The sequence below is a fragment of the Eleutherodactylus coqui genome, chromosome 4, assembly GCF_035609145.1.
Source record: "Eleutherodactylus coqui strain aEleCoq1 chromosome 4, aEleCoq1.hap1, whole genome shotgun sequence".
Classification (NCBI taxonomy): domain Eukaryota; kingdom Metazoa; phylum Chordata; class Amphibia; order Anura; family Eleutherodactylidae; genus Eleutherodactylus; species Eleutherodactylus coqui.
This window is the reverse complement of record NC_089840.1, coordinates 238925486-238946517: the sequence shown is the minus strand read 5'-3', so window position 1 is coordinate 238946517 and position 21032 is coordinate 238925486. Positions and strand designations below refer to the sequence as shown.

The 21032-nt window shown below is 45.3% G+C and overlaps 1 protein-coding gene across 6 annotated transcripts in view; it reads right to left on the bottom strand.

The window, feature by feature from the left end:
- BTRC (beta-transducin repeat containing E3 ubiquitin protein ligase) overlaps window positions 1-21032 on the bottom strand; it is a 213046-nt gene that overhangs the window by 136766 nt on the left and 55248 nt on the right. Inside the window, exon 2 of one of the 6 annotated variants that reach the window (XM_066600948.1) lies at window positions 17679-17722. The exons of the other annotated variants lie outside the window; for them this stretch is intronic. The gene's annotated coding sequence lies outside the window, so the exon portion shown is untranslated. The remainder of the gene's footprint in view (window positions 1-17678; window positions 17723-21032) is intronic. 6 annotated transcript variants of the gene reach the window in all.

The window sequence follows — 21032 nt, the reverse complement described above, 5'->3', positions numbered from 1 at the left end:
TTGTAGCTTATTTAGATAAATATAGAATAAAGATAGTACTGGCAAGGTCCTCCCTGCAGGCAGAGATGGTACAGGTTCATGCAATATTGTACAGATACATCATAAGATTGATAGCACAGAATAGTGAAAGAAAAAGCAGGAAGGTGCCTAATAAGTATCAGCCAGTAAGTTGCACTTAACGGAAGTGACCTCAATATACATTAGAGATGTCCATACAGACATATCAGGCGAGAGGTGCAGGAATGGAAAAATAGGTTTCCACCGCTTTAAATCAAAAATCGCACAAATGATACAACAGCTCTCAATTCACAAAGGTAAATAACGGAACTATGGCAGCCCCTTCAGCGTTGCCCGCCGAATATCATAACCAGGCAGAGTATAGATTTTAGCGGAAAAAAAAAACTGGCAATATTTTCCCACCTTTCATTTAAATCATATAAAAATGTAGCTTTTTTTTTCTCTCATCTAGATCGTGGTTCCCCACCCCCCCATTCTAAAAGGCATCATTTATACAACATTTAAAAACATTTAAGGAGCCAAGGAGCTGGGTTTTATGGCAGCGAGTTTATTTGCATGTATCAGAATCCTTAATCCTATTTGGAGTTGTCAGCGAGGCAGAATGCAAGCCTTGGATAGGAGAATCCCAATCTGGCTGGCAGATGGATAGGTTGGTTATAGCTACAAAACTATATTTTGCCTGAAGGCACAATTCAGTACACTGTTAAAATGATATTAAGCCTCTGTCAAGCTGAATCATTTGGATCTCCTGTATGGAAAAAAAAGGGAGAAGGAGAGAGCAGAAATATATAAGCATATATTAAAAATGCTGTGAAAGCCATGTTAGTTATATACTGTAATATATCTATTTACAACCTACAGGCACATAAAGAAAATACAAGAATAGATGAAAGCACAAACACACAATACATAATATACATGTATGAAAAAGGCACACTAGATGAACATATACATACACACTTAAAACACAACACACTTTGTAGCGCTGCACACAAACACACAACATAACGAGGACATACAAAGAAGCAGCACCTCAGGTTTGTGGCTTTTATACCTTGGATCTGAGCTGCTGGAGCAAATTGTAAATGCTAATATAATCATTCTCTCTCCTGAGACATTAGCAAATAATCAAATGAAAAAAACAGGCTCATAATTTACTGAGATCCGGGCGACTCTATGCAAATTCGACTTGTTATTGCCGCTGCCTCGTTAATCTATCTGAATGTCTTTGACAAACTCCTTTGATTTATTAAGTCATGACAAGTCCAATGTGTGTATATTCTGTTAGATTGACATCATCATTAAGAGTGGGTGGACGGCGAGCCCATGAATGGGGGATATTACAGGCTGGTGTCTGCTGCACAACAGCTCAGCTGCTCCTTTGCACAAAGCCCCTGAGCGGCAGGCTCTTCCTATCTGGCCGGCCATTCATCATCTCGATGTTAATTGGCCCAGGCTTTAAGCAAATTTTCAACACGATTTAAAGGCCTGATGACACTGATTACTGACCCTCTTCCATACGGTGCCTATTGATTAACCTGACAAAGATGAGGCGCTCGGTGTGCAGGCCCCCACGCCACAAGAAGGTGGGGGAGGAAGTAAAGATATATTAATGCACTGGCTACCACGTAGCATTTATCACCAGTTCTCATTGGACTGTGGTGTCCTTTATAAAATCGCTTCTTGTACTGTTTAGTGGACAGACGAAATGAAAGAGGGAGAATTAGGCCAGATTAGAAGATTTCTTGATGTAGATCTCCGACCTTGTGGTATACAGCGTCGTTGGCCCCAATGTTAATACTAAGGCCGGCTTCACAAGGGTGTTTATGCACGGTGTAATTGTGCTATGGGCGTTGCAATCTTTGCACGCTTTACTGTATTTTTGCGTGCGCCAAACATACAAGGATGCTCCCATTGATTAAGCTAGATTGGTTTAATAGGTCATATGCTTTTACGCAACATGCGTGAAAATACAACATGTTGCGTATTTTTTTGCATGAAGTGAACACACAAAATATGCTCGTGTGAACAGACCGGTTTAAACCAATGGGTTCTATTCACTGCGTATTATGCGCGCAAATTTTGCATGTGCAATACAGTGCGTGAATACCTTCGTGTGAATAAACTCTAACCCCGTGAATATACAGCCTGGGATTAGAGTTCCTATAAACTAGTAGGGGAAGGTCACGTTCTCAGCTCCCCGGAGGAGCAGACCCAAGAGAAGGCAGAAGCAGGTAAACTCTTCGCAGGCTACATGGCGCTCAATAAGTGCTATGTAAAGAAACAAAGGCAGCAGAAGTCCCGTTGCCACTATCCGACCCAGCGATCACGTGATTGCTGGGTGTACCCTGGCATGGCAGAGCTGCTGAGTCCCTGTAATCAGAGACCATTAGCAAATTATATATCAAATCATCAGAAACAAAACTAGGGAACGCATTCCTGTACTTCATTTTAGCGAATTGTAGAAAGGAAAAAGAAAAGGTATTAAAAATAGCCCTATGTGTCACAAAAAAAAAAAAAAAAAAAAAAAAACATAAAATCACCACATACATAAAATCTAGAGATGAGAGAGTATACTCGCTAAGGGCAAATACTCAAGCGAGCATTGCCTTTAGCGAGTACCTGCCCGCTTGAGACCAAAGGTTTGGGTGGTGGCGGGGGGGGGGGGGGGGGGGGGGGAAGAGGGAGAGAGAGATCTCCCCTGCATTCCGCCCTGCTCTCCCCTGCAGCTCCCTGCCCGCCGCCGACACACGAACCTTTGGTCTTGAGCGGGCAGGTACTCGCTAAAGGCAATGCTCACTCGAGCATTTGCTTTTAGCGAGTATACTTGCTCATCTCTAGTAAAATCACTAAAAAGTGTCTGGTCCTTTAGGAACAAAACAAGGTCAAAAAGTGTACGCTGCGTAGTTCAATGTTGACGGTTGTCCACTATATCGAAAAAGGATAGGTCTGCTGTGTTTTTCTATCAAGTTTTTAAAAACCACAGACACGACTGTGGGATTAGTGTGCAAAGGTCCTCTTACATGGCTTGATGATAGAGCAAGAACAGTTGCCCTAAAGGCTAGTCTGCTTGTCCGTTGGCTGATAATCGGCATAGTCAAACACTTGTTCATTGGCCGATTGGATGTATAAGGCCGCCTTCTCGTGTGGCGGCATCGCTGTGAGCACTCCATAACAAAATTCCAAGGTGGCCAAATCCGCACCTAAATGATACAGAGTTTGAAATATATTTAGGAGGGGGTCACACGGAGCGGAGTTTTCATGCGGACCCTGCACACGGAAATTCCGCTGCATTTACAGTAGCAGCAAAGTGGAAGAGATTTTAAAAATCTCAGTCACAAGCTGGAGAAATAACCCGCATAAAACCCATGCAGAAATGGACCTGCAACGCGGAATTCAAATCCGCGACATGTCATTCAGGGCGCCGTCTCCGCTGTGGAATTGAACGGAATTCAGTGAATTTTAGATGAAACCTGCTTCAAAACCTGCACCAAGCGGCGCTCATTCCACAGCTGATCTGCAGTAGAATGTCCGCTGTGGAGAAGCCACTGGAAATCAGCCCCGTGTGGACCCCGCCTTACAGTTAGCATTTTGTTTAACCACTGATGTACCTGCCACTAGGGGTCTCCCTTCCAGCACCTTTGCAATCCACTTCCTGTTACACATCTCTTCTCTAGTAACCGGGACACGGGGACACTGATAGTCATTACATGCAATAGAGGTGTGAGCATGGAGGTGCTGCTTGGTAGCAGATTGGAACAGGACTATACAAAACTGCATGTCAAGTGTGAGAGTGCAAATAAGGGAGATGGAATAATACCTCCACAGTGCCACCTATTGGAAGGCAGCATTCCTTCAAGCCAAAGTTAGGCTCTTTATACAAGCCTTGCAACAATGACTGGGAATTAAAAGCAAAGCCAAACTCCATGTACAGACAGCTGTTTCAGGGTATTTGCCCTTCATCAGTGTATGTATTTGTACGTGGATTGCAAACAGCAGAAAAATAGGAAGATCTGTATGGAAAACTGAATTCATATAGCTCAATGAAAACCTAGGCTGCTTGTCAACATTTGTTTGAAAACTGAGATACGCTATAACGTACTATTTAGAATGCCATGTACGCCATTTGGCTATATTTACGGTCTCTTAAATTGGCATCTCATTTTTGTCATGTCCGAGATCCATGCAGTATAGCTTTCAAAACTGGTAAAACATCTCCACCACCATTTAGCTCTAAGCACACGGCAGGACTCGGTTTGTGAGGCCAGAGAACATACATGTGCCTCTGTACAGCACATATTATGGAGGCAGTTCACCCTAGAAACACTGTGTCTACAGGAGGGTACCTCCATAATACAATGAAACATACATTTCATCCAAGTCTGATGGCCAGGATCTCACGAACGCAGTAGCTTTCAGCCCGGCCATCAGCCACCATTGTGGTATGCTACTTCTTTCCAGTAAACAACCCGAGGGCAAAGGAATCAATAGCTGCAATACCTGGAGAACGGAGCATTTTGGAAATAAACATTATGGGGTGGATGCATTCTTCTGCAATTTCAAACACATTAAAACAGGACTCAAAGATTGAAATACCCCCCTTCTTTTTTTTTTTTAAACCCCATGCATATTGGCTCTGTCCAGGGGTCCCGTCACAGTGTCTGTTTAATATCCCTAAAACGACACCGCTGGGTGAGAACTGAACAGAATCTCTCTGCCAATACTGAAAAGAAGACCAACAGGTCCCCGTTTCAGGAAGTTAGTAATTTCAGGCATTTTGATACCATGACAGGACCCCGCCCCCCCCTGGTAGGAGCCAATAACGAGGTCTGCATGGAGCCCTAGTGCCGAATATATCCCCATCAATCTCTATATGCTCCGGTTATAGAAGACCTCAAGCACACGGCTATACGGCTGTGCCGGGACACCCATGGAAGTGCACGAGACATTACTGTAGAGGCCCATTTAGACAACGATTATCGCTCAAAAAGCGTTCAAAGCCGTCTTTTGAGCGATAATCATTGTGTGTAACTGCACTGACATTGTGCAGTTTTCGTTATGCCGTCGCTCATCGTTGTCTTTCAGCGTGCTGAAAGAAAAGGATGAGCCTTATCAGGCATTCACAGCAGGATACAGCTAATACTATTGTTTCAGCTGTATTCCGCTCCCTGACGACAGTGCTAGGGTGTATAACAGCCGGGCGCTCCGTGCAAAAAACAGCTGGATCCAGAAGACAAGCGGGGACAACTCGCTTGTCTTCCACATCCCCCACTCAGAGCGCTCGGCTGTATAAACAGCCGGGCGCTCAGAGCAGGGAACAGCTGGATTCAGAAGACAAGCGGGGACACCCAGCTTGTCTTCTGCATACTCCGCTGGAAGCGCTCGCCTGTATAACAGCCGGGTGCTCAGAGCGGGAAACAGCTGGATTCAGAAGACAAGCGGGGACACCCAGCTTGTCTTCTGCATCCTCCGCTGGGGGCGCTCGCCTGTATGACAGCCGGGCGCTCCAAGCAGTGAACAGCTGGGTTCAGAAGACAAGCGGGGACACCCAGCTTGTCTCCTGCATCCTCCGCTGGAAGCGCTCGCCTGTATGACAGCCGGGCGCTCCAAGCAGTGAACAGCTGGATTCAGAAGACAAGCGGGGACACCCAGCTTGTCTCCTGCATCCTCCGCTGGGAGCGCTCGCCTGTATGACAGCCGGGCGCTCCAAGCAGTGAACAGCTGGATTCAGAAGACAAGCGGGGACACCCAGCTTGTCTCCTGCATCCTCCGCTGGGAGCGCTCGCCTGTATGACAGCCGGGCGCTCCAAGCAGTGAACAGCTGGATTCAGAAGACAAGCGGGGACACCCAGCTTGTCTCCTGCATCCTCCGCTGGAAGCGCTCGCCTGTATGACAGCCGGGTGCTCAGAGCGGGGAACAGCTGGATTCAGAAGACAAGCGGGGACACCCAGCTTGTCTTCTGCATCCTCCGCTGGGAGCGCTCGCCTGTATGACAGCGGGCGCTCCAAGCAGGGAACAGCTGGATTCAGAAGACAAGCGGGGACACCCAGCTTGTCTCCTGCATCCTCCGCTGGGAGCACTCGCCTGTATGACAGCCGGGCACTCCCAGCGGGGAACAGCTGGATGCAGAGAACAAGCGGCCCCCTGCATGTTCTCTGCGTCATCCAGAACGCAAGGTGATCGCTCAACATTTGAGCGATCATCTTGCGCTGTAAATGACACAACGATTATCGCTCAAAAGACATCTTCTGAGCAATAATCGTTGGGTCTAAATGGGCCCTAACTCTTTTCTAAGAATTTCAAATTCCCACCCCCATACCAAATTCCAAATAAGCCCCATTATAGTCTCCAATGAAGGCAGGAAGAGAAGAAAGTTCTGAAGACCACAGGCAGTGCGTGACCCGAACTGTAGAAAACCTTTATTAAAAAAAACACTAATATGGTGAAAAATAAACTATTATGGGAACAATTACAGGAATTTATGTGCAGGTAATTACATAAAATGAGATTCTATTTTTTTAATCCCATAGATGTAGGCTTTAATTTTCTGAACTGTACTAAAAATGATTTGTGATGTGGTTGCCGTCGGTTCCAGTCCTGTATCCGAGCGCTAATTATCATGAATGTTCTCTACTGTATCAAAATAGTAAAATTAATTGTTACAAGTTATAAATAATCAACAAATGCTTTGTTCAGCAACGGCTCCGTCGGCAGATTTGTTTCAATGAGTGGGGGGGGGGGGGGGGGGGGAGGCAAGGAAGAAAAAAAAAAAAAAAAAGCTTGGTAGACAGAAGATTCTAGTTAGTTTTTAAGTAAGAGTGTCTAATATACAACTTAAATGAGCTCCTTCCACAATGCCATTATTTATTTATCTGGTTACTAGAACTAATAATCAAGGGTGCAAAAGTTGTAGGAAACGAGCAAGAAAACGCTTTACTCCCAGAAATGTGATTAATTAGACATTTCTTAAGTGACTCCAGAAATACGGATCTCATTGAACACAACAATTTTAATCTTTATCATTTAATATTTAAGACCTATTTTTTTTCCGTGTTCGTTAATATAATTTACTTCCTGCGCTGGTCTGCAGAGATATTTACATTTATAACAATATAAGCCATATAGTCAATGGGTTAAGGAAGACTTTTACAAAGTTTGATTACATGTTCCCTCTTCGGAATTAATTTCCAGCTCGATTCCAAATATCTATTTTCTTACTGGAGGGGAGTAAATGTTACAATACGGTAGTGGTGGATCTCACTGGGACCCGCTGGACATTGACTATGCTCATACAGCCCCATCTATTGAAGCATATGGAGCAAATAGGTGAGACCTGCATCTATGGACGGAATTATTGTATATCCTGTGGGAATGCTATTCTAGAATGTATAAAGAGTACCTGTATACAGGGCGATCATTGCTCAAATAATTGCTGTAACACATCAATTTTCACGAGTCAGCCCATGTACACCCGGCCACTGACCGAAAAACCAAGCGACGATCAGTTCGAGTTAGCAGGTGGTCAATCATCTTTGAAAGACTACCTGTTCACAGTCAATGGAGGCAACTATCTGGAAACTATCTCCGGGGGCACTCCGCCTTCATTCACAGAACGACCCCTTTTGGATGGGGTCATACACATGGGCAAGCAAATATATAAAAAGGAAAAGAAAAAAAAAAAACACAGGCAGTCCCATCTTTGGGTATGCTCTCACATTGCATTGCCTATTGTTTCCAATGAGGCAGTTGGCAGCATCACACCACGTGCTAGGTGCATGCGGTGCCATGCAAGGTTTCCCTGCGGCGGAGGATCCCTTCTTCCCCAAAGTGATGTCAGGTGGTTTTGAGATAAAAACACCTCGCATCCACAGGGAAATCGCATGCTGGTGAGCACAATATCAGGCCATGATCCACGGCCCGATATCGCACTCGCCAGTGTAAAATTATCTTAAATGCCCTGTGACATGTTTTTCTGTTGATGAGATCTTGAAGCATACAGTTGCAGGGAAGAGGAACTCAAACTGTTTGCATCGAGACATGGTTCACATTAACCAATCTTTCTTAAGAACAGACTTCTCGGTAACCAGGCCTTGTTTGCCTTCATTTGATGGGCAGAGCAGCTGTGAATCCCACAATTCGAATATCATCAACATAACAGAAAAACCTTTTGCCAATCAGCTCTTTGGGAAATATTAACACTGAGGTTCACCTACTTTTATTGAGTCCAACGGTCTAGTGTCGGTCTTATAACTATAATTTGGATAACAGATTAGACCACGTTAGTAATGCATTCAGAAATCCAGATAGATTCAAAGAGTTCTAACTTTTTTTCTTGCAACTGTATCTAAAGCGAGGCAGACAAGTGGATTACATCTGCCACCGACTTCAAAGGAGAAGATTCGCCTTCCCACTCCTCTATATAAAACTTTTACTAAGAGCATGAATGATCCAACCAATGGTGATGTTTGGCTATTGTACCTTTTCCTTTCTGGCTGCTTATTAGCTTTAAGTTGTGCAGTTATTGACTGAAGCCGTACATTATAGACTAAGGCCACTCTCACACATGGAGTCGGCAAAACGCTGTAATTTTTATTGCCGTTTTGCCGCGATTCTTATCGGCGTTTTTGGTAGCGCTTTTAAACACACTACAACATTGTGATGGGTGATGAGGTGCGTAAAAGGCGCAAAAATGGCCAAAAGAGCGGACAGCTCTTGAAAATCTTGGTATTAGAAAACGCTACGTTCGAGCGCATGTCTGCGAGGCTTCACTGAATTCAATAGAAGCGTTGTACTGCGACTTCTGGTGTTCAAAACACAGTGGTGATCGCGGTAAAAAGCGCATGTGTGAGAGTGGCTTAAGAATTCTGAAGTAGTTTGAGATATACATTCCGCCTTAACAGTTCCTTAGGATACTCCTCTGCTCCTCCCCTTCTTGCTTCTACACTGCAGCTCTGTCTGCTGAGATTGACTGCTGTGTATAAACAGAAGCCCACCACAAGCTCACCTGGTTGAATGTGCATGAGATTATTTCATTTACAAGAATGACAGGACTATCCTAAAATTCCAAACGGCTAAACCAGCATGAGAGGAAGAAAAAGACAGGAGTCAAAAATGAACCTGGTAACTACAGGCCGGTAAGTCTAACTTCTATTGTGCGTAAAATGTTTGAAGGGTTCCAAAAGAGCTGTATCCCGGAGTACCTCATGGAAAATAGTTGTATAATTCCATATCAACATTAGTTTTACAGTAGAGACCCCTCATAAACCAATCTGATCTGCTTCTCCAAGGAGGCAAGTTCTAGCCTGGATCGTGGAGAATCACTGGACCTTGTGTATCTGGATTTTTAATATAAAAGGACATGGAAAATTAGAAGAAAAATAAATAAATACAAACAAAAATTCTTTAAAAATATGGCTAACCTAAAAACATGACAATTTTTTGATTTCATGTTCTCTTTTAAGTCTCTCTTATCTCTTTTTGCTGTGTAGATGAATACAATTTATTATTCGGTCAGCAACCAATTCAGGTTGGGTCACGTCTGACTACAGTGGTGCCCTTTAAATGGAATGACAGGCAAACTAATCCCCAAAAATATCTGTCTCCAATAACACAACTGCATCTCTAATATCTCCACTTCTGAGAAGCTCCAGAAACATTTACATGCATGTGTTAATGATATTAGCAGCCCTTTTATGAGAGGAGTAGGTTTAGCTTTCTGAGCTGATCTATAGTCCTCTTATTTCCCATTACAAAAGCTCTGCACAAAGCAAAACTACACAGCATGTATTATATGGCCCAGAGACTGGATTTATTGCCCTGCTGCTAAGTGGCACCCTATGTTTAAGCTAAAGCTCCTTGTCCGCTGTCATCACAGCTGCACTTGCCAAGAACAGTTAAAGTCATGGCATCAAGTTGCACCAGACAATACTTCCTGGACATTGGCAGGAATCGCACTTTCACAGTCATTTCATTAAAATGTCAGTAATGGACCAGGGCATTTACTACCAGGGCAACGTCGTTCTGTAATTGGAAAGTATCATGCACTGAAAAATAAAACCGTTCTGATGGATTTGCACACTTGCCAACATTTGAAAACAACTTCCAGAGACACTTTCGTTTTGGGCAGGTGAATACATGGATGTATATGGGAGATTCACAGTAGGAAGACTTCTCAACCAACTAATTGTAAACACACACAAAAAGTCTTATGTTAATTAAGAACAAAGAAAAAAAAAACAAACAAAAAAACAAAAACAAAAAACACACAACTCTCTAAATAGGTTTCATGAAAAACTTTTTACCGTTCTGTACATACAGCGGGTTATTAACTACAAGCCAACCCTCTGTAGCACGATCCCGCACTTCCACTTTCATCCATGTGTCCCCTACTAGGCCACAACTTTAGGACTTTATATATTTGGGGTCTGTACCAGTTTCTTGTGATACGGATACTGAAAATAGTGCTAACATCCTATGTAACTATGCAGCCTATCCTTTTCAGATCGCAGTTTATGCAAAGTCTACGTACAAAATAATCTGCAGCCTGCGCCATCAGATGCCGTACAGTAAGACCTCTACCAACGTTGGTAATCCGTGCGAAAGCAATCGGCTGAAACCGTTGCTACTCGAGGTAATCATTTCCATAGGAATCAATGTAAATTCAATTAATTCGTTCTACACACATTCCAAAAAACTCCAAACCACATTTAATGGAGAATAAATAGGTTTAATACCAAAAACAATAAATGAATCTAAAAGACTACTGTATGTTACTGTGTGTTATCTGTGGTGTTACATAGGACAGCAGATCACATCTACTACATCATCTGTCCTCAGCGTCATCAAAGTGTTCTCTGTGTCGTTACATAGGACTGCAGATGACATCTGCTGTACTACAGTACATAATCTGTCCTGAGCGTTATCACTACATTACATTAGACTGCAGGTCACATCTACCTACATCATCTGTCCTCAGCGTTATCACTGTGTTCTCTGTGCTGTTACATTACATTAGACTGCAGGTCACATCTATTACATCATCTGTCCTCGGCGTTATCACGGTGTTCTCCGTGCAGTTACACAGGACTGCAGGAGAGATCATTATCTCTCCTTAGCGTTATCTCTGTACTGTTACATAGGACTGCAGGTAACATTATCTGGTCCTCAGTGTTATCACGGTGTTCTCTGTGCTGTTACATAGGACTGCAGGTGATATTATCTGTCCTCAGCGTTATCACTGTGTTCTCTATGGTCTTACATAGGAGTGCAATTGTACAGTACTGTACTAGTGTATCACCCGTCGTCGATGATAGAGGAGGGTGGGTTGCATTAGCAGCAACAGGAGGAGCCACCAAGCAGATCATCCCGTGGGTTCAGCCGCAAGGTCACGTGGGCCGGCACACACCGGTGTTATTAGAGGCAACCAATGTTACTAGAAACGAAATTGTGGCTTTAAAAAGAAAAAAAAACAAAAACGGCCTTATGCAAAATCAGCGTTGGTAAATGTCAATGGCAGTAGAGATTTTACTGTATATGGAACAGTATCCTCCCCGGACAAATTTCACCATTGTGGCCTTTATTACTATTTTTTTTTTTTTTTTTTGAAAAGTAGGCTTTGGATTATGCCCTGTATGGTAAAATGTGCACAAACCTTCCTCCCACTATATTTATTATTTGTTCTTTTAGTGAAGAACAGAAATGCTGAAACTAATATGACTGTCCTGCAAACACAGATTTTTCATCCCTGCACTCGCACCCAAATTGCAATATACATAAATGTCCAGAATGCGACAGTCACTTCCCTGCAGTGCAGACTTCTGGCTGATGCTAACCAGGCACCACTGGTGTAACAATAGGGAATGCGGTTGCACCCGGGCCCAGGAGCCTTAGGGGGCCCATAAGGTCTCTCTTCTCCATATAGGGAGCCCAATACTATGAATAAAGCATTATAGTTGGGGGCCCTGTTACAGGTTTTGCATTGGGGCTCAGGAACGTCAAGTTATGCCTCTGTCAGGCGCCATATTGATTTGCAGATTTCTCCTTGCTTTCTCTTTCACTATTCTGGGCCATCAATCCCATGATGTATCAGCACAATATCACATGACCAGCTAGGGATTGCATCATCTCTGCCTGCAGGGAGGACACTGCCATTACCATCTGTATTCACCTAATTAAGCTACAGATTGTACGTATACAGTCAGGAGACTGATCTATTGTCTCCTTCATTACAACTGTGGGACAAGAGATGTGTAATCATCACCAGTAACTGTGATAGGAGTAATTTGTGTTCCCCTCTAAAAGAGTTTCTGTTCTAGGGTCCATGTAATATCACACAGAAATTATGCCGATTGAAAAGCTGACTAATTTGAGAACACATAAAGCCGAGCAAATCTGAGCCGGTTAGAACGGAGATCATATGACAACCTGAGGAAGAGGAGGCCAGAAAGTTTCAGATAGAAAGGAATAACTAACCAAGGTAATACTAGCTCACTTACATATACTGGGGGATATAGTTACACATTAAATTAAAAAAAAGGTCACTGAGTGGCCCTTAACTTAAAAACACTGAAGATTTTGTTACTCCATCCATATATTTCAAGGTGGCCATACACATTAGATGTAGAGTTCCACAATTTCGTCCAATTTTCTAACGTACATGAAGCCTCTTGACTGTCCCTCGACAGTAATTGTAGAGATAAAGATCAAGTGGTTGGATGTCAACTGCCCGGTCCTTTTTGTTTTCGGGGAAGTAATCTACTGCCAAAATTGTATGGCATTGGCTTTATCTGTATTCAGAACATTGGTGTGTATGGAGGTGTTGGGTGAGGTAGATCTTGGCCAAATGAAAGCAGACAGCCATTTAATGTGTAGCGGCAGCCTTAATAATGTAATCAATAGGCCAGTGAAAGAAAGAATACCAAAAGTCACTGGATTAGAGAGTAAAGCAACGCACTCATATTCTAGATGTGAAGCTACAACGCCAAGAACTGGACAACAGTGGAGAGCTCCACCAAAGGAAAGGGGGCGTGTGGCCCGCAAAAAAATGTAAACTGGTTATCAATTAAATTGGAGTCAGCCAATCCTTTTTCGCAGCAGGATCAACTGATGACAGAAGAAGGAAAAAAAATCTGGTACGTTGGCTTTGATCACGTATGATTGAGGCTTGGTGAGATTTGAAACAACTTGTGGTAGATTTAGTACAAATCTTAAAAATTGCCTGTACTTTCAAAGCACTTTCGCTCCATAGCTTTTTTTAAGCTCCTTCCACAGCCGAGAAAAGTCCCCATATTGCGCTATCTAGGGCGGTCTTCAGCTGCCGGAAAGAGCTGAAAATGGCTGACAGCGCAGAAGCACTCCAAAGGTGAAAGGACAGGCAATCTCCAAGTGTATAGTCTGCTTAGAAAAGGGATCTGTTCAAGCATGATAATAGGAAGATGGTCAACTGACTCAAGCTGGTATCGAAAGTCGTAGCCATGTAGGGAGCTCTTCTTATGGTTGCTGGAAACGCATCAGTAAGCCTACGACTAGCGACAACTTTTCATAGCCAAGATGGGAAACCACCTAACAGATGCATTTCTCCTTGTTAAATACTAAAGCCCTACATCTGGGCAAGAAAAATGAAAAAAACCATGTACATAATGGGAGGAACTGGGCAAAGCAGCACATGTGAAAAAGACTGATATACTAATAAATCGCAGACTGAACATGAGTCAATGATGTGATGCAGCAGCAAAAAAGGCAAACGCAATTATGGGATGTATTAAGAGAAGCATAGAGTATAGCTCACAAAGTAATTAACCCCCTCTACTCTTCTTTAATCAGACCTCATCTGCTGTTTTGTGGCAGTTCACTGCGCTTTGACAGTGATGCAAGTTCTATTTTGGGGCGTTTTCAGCCCTGCGTCGCCCATTAAAATTAATGGGCAGCGGTTTTAGCACTGCTGAAAACGCGGCAACACTTGGTGCCGCGTTTTTGGCAGCGTTAACCGCTCGCCGATTTTCGGGGTGAGGGCTTGCAATAGAAGCCCTAACCCCGAAAATCTGCCCCAGCTAGGTAGAGAGAAAAAAAGAAAGTAATACTCACCTAGCCGCTGCAGTCCGGGTCGCGGCCGCTGATCCGGGCTTCCCCTGCATTCACAAGTCTATTGCCGTAGGTCAGGTTTGGGAATCCCGCCTCTGGCAATAGAGTGCTGTGATTGGTTATCGGCACGCTCGATGCCCAATCACAGCCTTTTATTGACTGTCTCAGCCAATCAGCGCCGGCAAGCTCTGATTGGCTGAGACAGTCAATGAAGGGCTGTGATTGGGCATCGAGCAAGCACCGACAACCAATCACAGCACTCTATTGCTGGAGGCGGGGTTCTCAAACCTGGCCTCCGGCAATAGACTTGGGAGTGCCAAGGAAGCCCGGATCAGCGACAGAGACCAGCGGCCGCGACCCGGACTGCAGCGGCTAGGTGAGTATTACTTTTTTTTTCTTTTTTTTTTTTTTTCCTTTTCAGCATTCTTGGCTGCGTTTTGCAGCCGAGCCGAAAACGCAGCCAAAACGCTGGCATAAAGTATGCCAGCGCTGCTGAAACGGAGCCGAATCTGCAGTAACGCAGCGTTGAAAAACGCTGCGTTTCTGCAAACGCCCTGTGTGAGGGAGGCCTAAGTTGAGAGAAGAGTTACCAGGATGGTGAGCGGTCTGCAAATCATGTGCTATGAGGAACAGTTAATGATCTGGGAATGTTTAACTTGCAAAAAAAAAAAGGCTGAGGGGAGAGTTAATAGCTGTCTACAAATATCTGAAGGGCTGTCACGGTGCAGAGGGATCAGCCCTATTCTCATTTGTACAAGGAAAGACCAGAAGCAATGGGATGAAACTGAAGGGAGGAGACACAGATTACACATTAGACAGTGAGGGTGATCAATGAGTAGAAAAGGTTGCCACAGGAGGTGTTGAGTTCTCCTTCAATTGAAGTCTTTAAAACAGAGGCTGGACAGACATCTGTCTGGGATGATTTAGTGAATCCTGCACTGAGCAGGGGGTTGGACCCGATGACCCTGGAAGTGCCTTTCAAGTCTATGATTCTATGTTAACCGGCAACTTGGCCAGTAACTACTAAAGCAGCCACATGCTTCATTACAGCTGCTCCCATTACAGGGAAGGGGGTTACGGAAACAGCCTAGCCCGGCATGCTATACCGTTTCTGTAACTTGAGGAATTACGCAAGCAGCACAGCGCGCTATGCCATTTCCATAACTGTCGGAAACAGAGGGGTGGGTTTTCACATTTTGGCCATGAAAAGCCGAGGCACATCAAGCTGGTCACAGGGAGACAGTGGGGCATACTAAAAAGGCAGTTTAAACTGAGACTAGGCAGTCTTTAAAAGTTGACAGATTTATCATTTAGCGGAGACACTGATACATGTGGCGGGTTTTAAGGCTGAGCGCACACACAAGTGTGCCAGCACAGCATATCCACGCATGTTCTGCGTGCAGAATACACTGTACCAATCTCCCATAGGCAGCCAGGTTACCGCTCACACGAATTGCGCAAAATACGAGTGCAAGAAAAATTGCAGCATCTTCTACCTTGGCACGCACACATTCAAAGATAGTCCATGGCGATTGGCAGCATGCAGCTGGTACGCTGTGAGATACGCCAATGTGAGCCCGGCTTAAGGGCTCTTTCCCACGAGCGTATATCGGCTGACCGCGATATACACTGTGATCACATGGCCGTATTCCTGAGACGTAAAAGCTCCCGGATGGCCAATATAGCGCCGGGCGTTTTTACATTGGAGCCAAAAGATAGTCCTCGTTCTTTGCAATGGGAGAGGGCGGAGCTAAGCACTGTCCCATCCCCTCCCATTGCTGGCTGCTGAAAATGGGTGGGATATGGGTGGAGCTAAGCTCTCACCCTCCCCCTGCCCATAGCCCTCAATGGGAGGAGGTGGGATTGCACTTAGCTCCGCCCTCTCCCATTGAACGAGCGGGGAGGAGAGCAGAGGTGAGCCTGCAATGGGGAGGGGAAAGGGGCAACGACATGGCGATCTTGGCGCATATGCGCCCAGGCCCATGCTATGTGAATAGGCGCACAAGCGTTAGATTATGTGTGCACCCGTTCACGAGCTTCTACGCCCCAGAAGATAGCATATAATCGGCTGGCCGTGAAAACACCCGCCAATATACGCTCGTGGGAAAAAAGCCTAAGGCATCATGTCCACGGGGAAAATCAGGCCCGCTACGGATTCTCCATGGAGAATCTGCAGCGGGTCCCTCCTGCCCCGCGGACATGAGCGCTTAAAATAGGAATTTAAAAGAATTAACTCACCCGCAGCGGACCGGGAAGGTCTTCTCTTCCTCACGGCCGGATCTTCTTTTTCGGCCGGCGGATGAACTCGTCACGCCGGCGGCACGTCGCCGACGTGCCGCGCGCATGCGCCGGGCACATCCACCGGTCCGCTGCGGGTGAGTTAATTCTTTTAAATTCCTATTTTAGGTCTCCCGCGGATCCAGACGGCTTCCATAGGCTTCAATAGAAGCCCGCGGGAGCCGTCCCCGCGGGAGACCCGCATGAAAATGGAGCATGGTCCGGATTTTTTCATGCTCCATTTTTTTTAAAATCCCTTTTATTGACCATCCGCGGGTATTTATCTACCCACGGGTGGTCAATGCATCCCTAAGGGGGGCGGATCCGCGTGCGGGAGAAGAGTTAAAATCCGCTGCGGATTTTAATTCTTCTTTTGCCCGTGGACATGAGGCCTAAGACTGTTGAGTGTAAATTTGCACTAACTTTTAGACAGTATCAAAATACAAAACGACGACTTGTCCTTCTGTGTGCGAGTTTGTGAGTGACTTATGTGATAAGAGGCAGAGCATGTGACAGTGACGTCATCACAGGTCCTGTATGCACACGGCTGCTGTCCAGCTAGGCATTTGTTAGTAACTGACGAAGGGCGTTTGTAGTCTGCCCGCAATCTGCACAAGGATGCAGCACTTGTGACGTTACCGTCATGTGATAAGGGTTGGAACACATAACTCTGGGGTTAAAGGATCTTTGAAGTCACCATCATGCGATCAGTGGTGGACCATGCAAGTCATTCACTCAGGATGAGCATCACCCTCATGTGATCAGGGGCGGAGCATGACGATGGCATCATCCCAGGTCCTTCATCTCCAGTGCTGTGCTGCTTCTGATCCCTGTTATACAGGATGAACAATGCATGTAGCAGAGCTGTGTGTGTGACGTGCATGTAACAGAGCTGTGAAGTGCATTGCGCCACCAAAAACACTGCTACTATAATTACTAGTTCATAAATAAGCCCCAGTGTGTATCCAGATCATCTTTTACCCACACCACCATGAAATCGCTGCTACAGATGGTCAACTGACTCAAGCTGCTATCGAAAGCAAGAGCCCCCTACCCCTCAGAGGAGTTGGCATGGGGGATGGCTCAGCCTTCTTCATCACCCTTTTTGCAAACATACACAATATACTCATATATATATATATATAATAAAATATTTATACTAATGGAATATTTAACTTTTTTTTTTAAAAAGGAGCAAATCAGAGCCTCATAAAGTAGTGTAGTTACAGCAGGTCATTGATTATTCCTTGCGAGGACGCCGATCAATCTGCTTATAACGCAGCGGGATAATAAGATACATTACGGGAGACGCTCCTTGATAAGTCAGCAAGATGCTTGTGTCGATTTCTAGAGGAAAAGGAAGAAGAAGAAAAAAAAAAAAAAAAATCCTGTATAATTTAGTTAACTTTCAGAACAGAGAAGGTAGCATTTATTTAAATGCTCATTTCTTTTTTTTTTTCCCCCCCTAAAGTGAATGAAATTTTCCTCGGTAAGACATTCAGGGCAGTGACCCAGCAAATGCATCGAGAAAGTAATCTTCCATCTCAGTGCCACATCACAATTCCTGCTCCGTATCTTTCCATCAGCTCTATGTGTAAGTGACAGCGCAGCCCATTGCTGGGTTAATTAAACACTTGACTCGAACACCCTCCCCATCATTAAGCGGATACAAACAGATAATTCAGCCTGCTCCTCGTCTGCGGGGTACACAACACACATGTCAGAATTAAGTGAGTCCCGGCCTCCCGGGAGCTTCGCCCGCAGTTAATCAGCTTAAATCTTATCTGGTTTATCAATTATTCTATTGATTAAAGCCAGATGATTACACAGAAGTCAGTTAGCCACATGGGATGGATGTCGGCGATCAGAGGGGGCGACAAATCAGAGACGGGCTCCAGTGATTGAAACATGCAATAAGGTAATAACCTTTGATAATGGCGCGCCGCCGGATGACGCTCGATAGGTGTAACCGTTGCGATTAGTAAAAATTAACTCGGCAATAACTCAGATTCCGCTGCGGCGGGCGGCTGACATTTTACAGAAGTGGGGGGGGGGGGGGCTGGGGGGAGAATATAATTTTAGGTGAAGGATCTCCGATGTTGGCATCAGTGATTTTGCTAGTTTATATGTAAATTGAGCCGATTACAAAGTGCACCGTGATATATGGAAATTGCTCGCCGACGACTAATCACATAGCCGGGCTTTATGGAACGCAGCTGACAAAACGGAACGAGGAGAGGGTTTTTTTTTTTTCCCCCATACGCGTTTTGAACGTCGGGGGGTGTACAGGATTGGATGTTGGCGTGTGCTCGCGGAGTAGTCGTAAAAATAAGCTCGTTGACCACAGCGACCAACCAGAGCTCTGCTTTCATTTCGGAAGCTCCTCTGATAATATGGAAGCTGCACTGGGCTTGGTGGATATGGACAAGGTTCTGTTTCAGGCCGCATGCAAACAGATGCGTCGGATTCTGTATGCAGGAGCCTGCAGCAGAATCGGACCCTGTGCCCGGCCGGCGTCCACACGTACCTGAATTTTCTTCTTTTCTGTACTGCGGATGGTCCGCACGGCTCGCCATCAGACATGCACAGTTCAGCTTTTTTTTTTTTAAACTCTTGCTTTCCCCACAGAATCCGCATCCCATCCGCAATGTCAACTGGAGATGGGTTGCGGGTCGGACGGCTTCCATAGACTTCAATGGAAGCCGTCTGTGCGGAATCCGCAGGAAAATGGAGCATGCTGCGATTTTTCATCCGCAAGTGGAAACTTTAATTTGTTTCCGCTCGCGAGCAGGAAGAATCACTTTCACGTTGCATGCTATGGGCGGTACTTGCAATTTTTTTAGCTATAGTGGTCCTATGTAAACATGGGATCTGACGGCGTACTGAGCGATAAGTCACTTAGTCGCTTCGTGTAAACAGGCAGTCCATCTTTGAACGACTGCCTGTTCACAGTGAACGCAGGCAGGCGGTTGGAAGAGATCACTGCTCTTCACCGACAGGGATGACTATCGTGCGCCCATCAGAGGTGAGGTGTAAAGCCAGCCTTAGGCCTGTGTTACCCTGAGCGTATGCGGATTTGTGTACCTATATCCTTAGAGTTTCTGTGCATTGGGCGTTGTGTATTTTCATTTCTTTTGGGCAATGCAATTGTGCAGACAAAATCTGCTCTTGTGAATGAACCACTGGTTGGGCTCTTAAAAGGGTTCTGTCAAAACGATTCTATACTTACCTATTCCGCACTAAAGCAGGCTGCCGAGGATTTGGCGTTCCAGGCTAGGCAGCGAATGCTACGTCACTAGTGATTGGGTACATTGACCTGCAGGAAGGAGAATGCTGGCAATGTACGCTTCATCACAGGAAGAAGAGGATCCAGCCATCTGGAGGTGGAGACCCGGGGGACTGGAGGAGCCAGGAGAAGATCAGTAAGGAGACCTTCTGGGGAGGAATAGGCAAGTATAGAATTTTTTTATTTAGTTTTATTTTATTTATGACAGAACCCTTTTAAAATTTTTCACTAAATGGTACAAATTTGATCACTCGGTCTAAACAATGATGAACGGTAATTCGTCCGCTTCTCGTCAGGTGTATAAGAATCATCATTCGCTCAGTCGCTAATCGTTCGGTTTAAACACAGATCATTTCACTATATGGCCGCCTGCAGATGGCCGAGAATTCTCGCAGTAGGATCCGACCCGCGTCCCTGCAGGGACCAGTACGTCTCTCACCTGCTCCGGCGGCTCAGACTCTGTGATGTGCCAGCTGCCACCCAGCCGGTGCATGCGCAGAGCAGAGCCGGCGCGCCGGGAGTGACATTTCTGTGCGGGCCTCTGCAAGACCTGCACAGAAATAGAACATGTATGCGGACAAATCGCGGCCGTCGGCATAGGATCCTGCCGCAGAATGTCCGTCCATGTGCAAGGGGCCTATCAGTGATTGGGAACGACTGAACCAACGATCCTGTAAAAAAAAAAAAAAAAAACTAAAATGATTTATCTTTGCTCCATTTAACCACAACCTGACATTTGCTTGGGCGAACCACTACCGCTACATGTTCAAGTAACCTTAAGCACCCAAGCAATGTGTTTCCACACAGCGATAATTCGGTGAATGCTCGCCTCCATTCACTGCAAACAGGCAGTCGTTGAGAAGAATGACCGCCTGTTTACACAGGACAACCTTAGTTCAGTCTCACATGATACATCTGTAGTACAGGACATACCAGGTACGCAGCGTTCATATTTATCAATGGTCATCCAGTTCCGCATGATCTAGAGATAACCTTAACGATAATCGTTCCGTGTAAAAGGCCCTTGGACACTTTTGGTAAACGAGGCAGATTGTCTCTGATCTCAAACGAAGATCGCTTAAACAAAAACAAACAAAAAGCAACGGCCTAACATGAGGTTACTGCTGGTCAGGACCGGGTTGGGGGTAGGCAGACACGTAGGGCGCCACTTTGCCACAGGTCAGAAGGGGCACGACTTTATTGGAGCACGTGCCAGCGCCGGGAGCGGGGCATGGAGCGCGTGCCAGCGATGGGATGTGGTACAGAGTACACAGCCGAGGACGACGCAGAGGACTGGACAGAACGAGTGAGGAGAGCCATGGTTTTCTTTTTATCTTGTCTGAATTCAGTAGACTAGGGCTATATTCATTA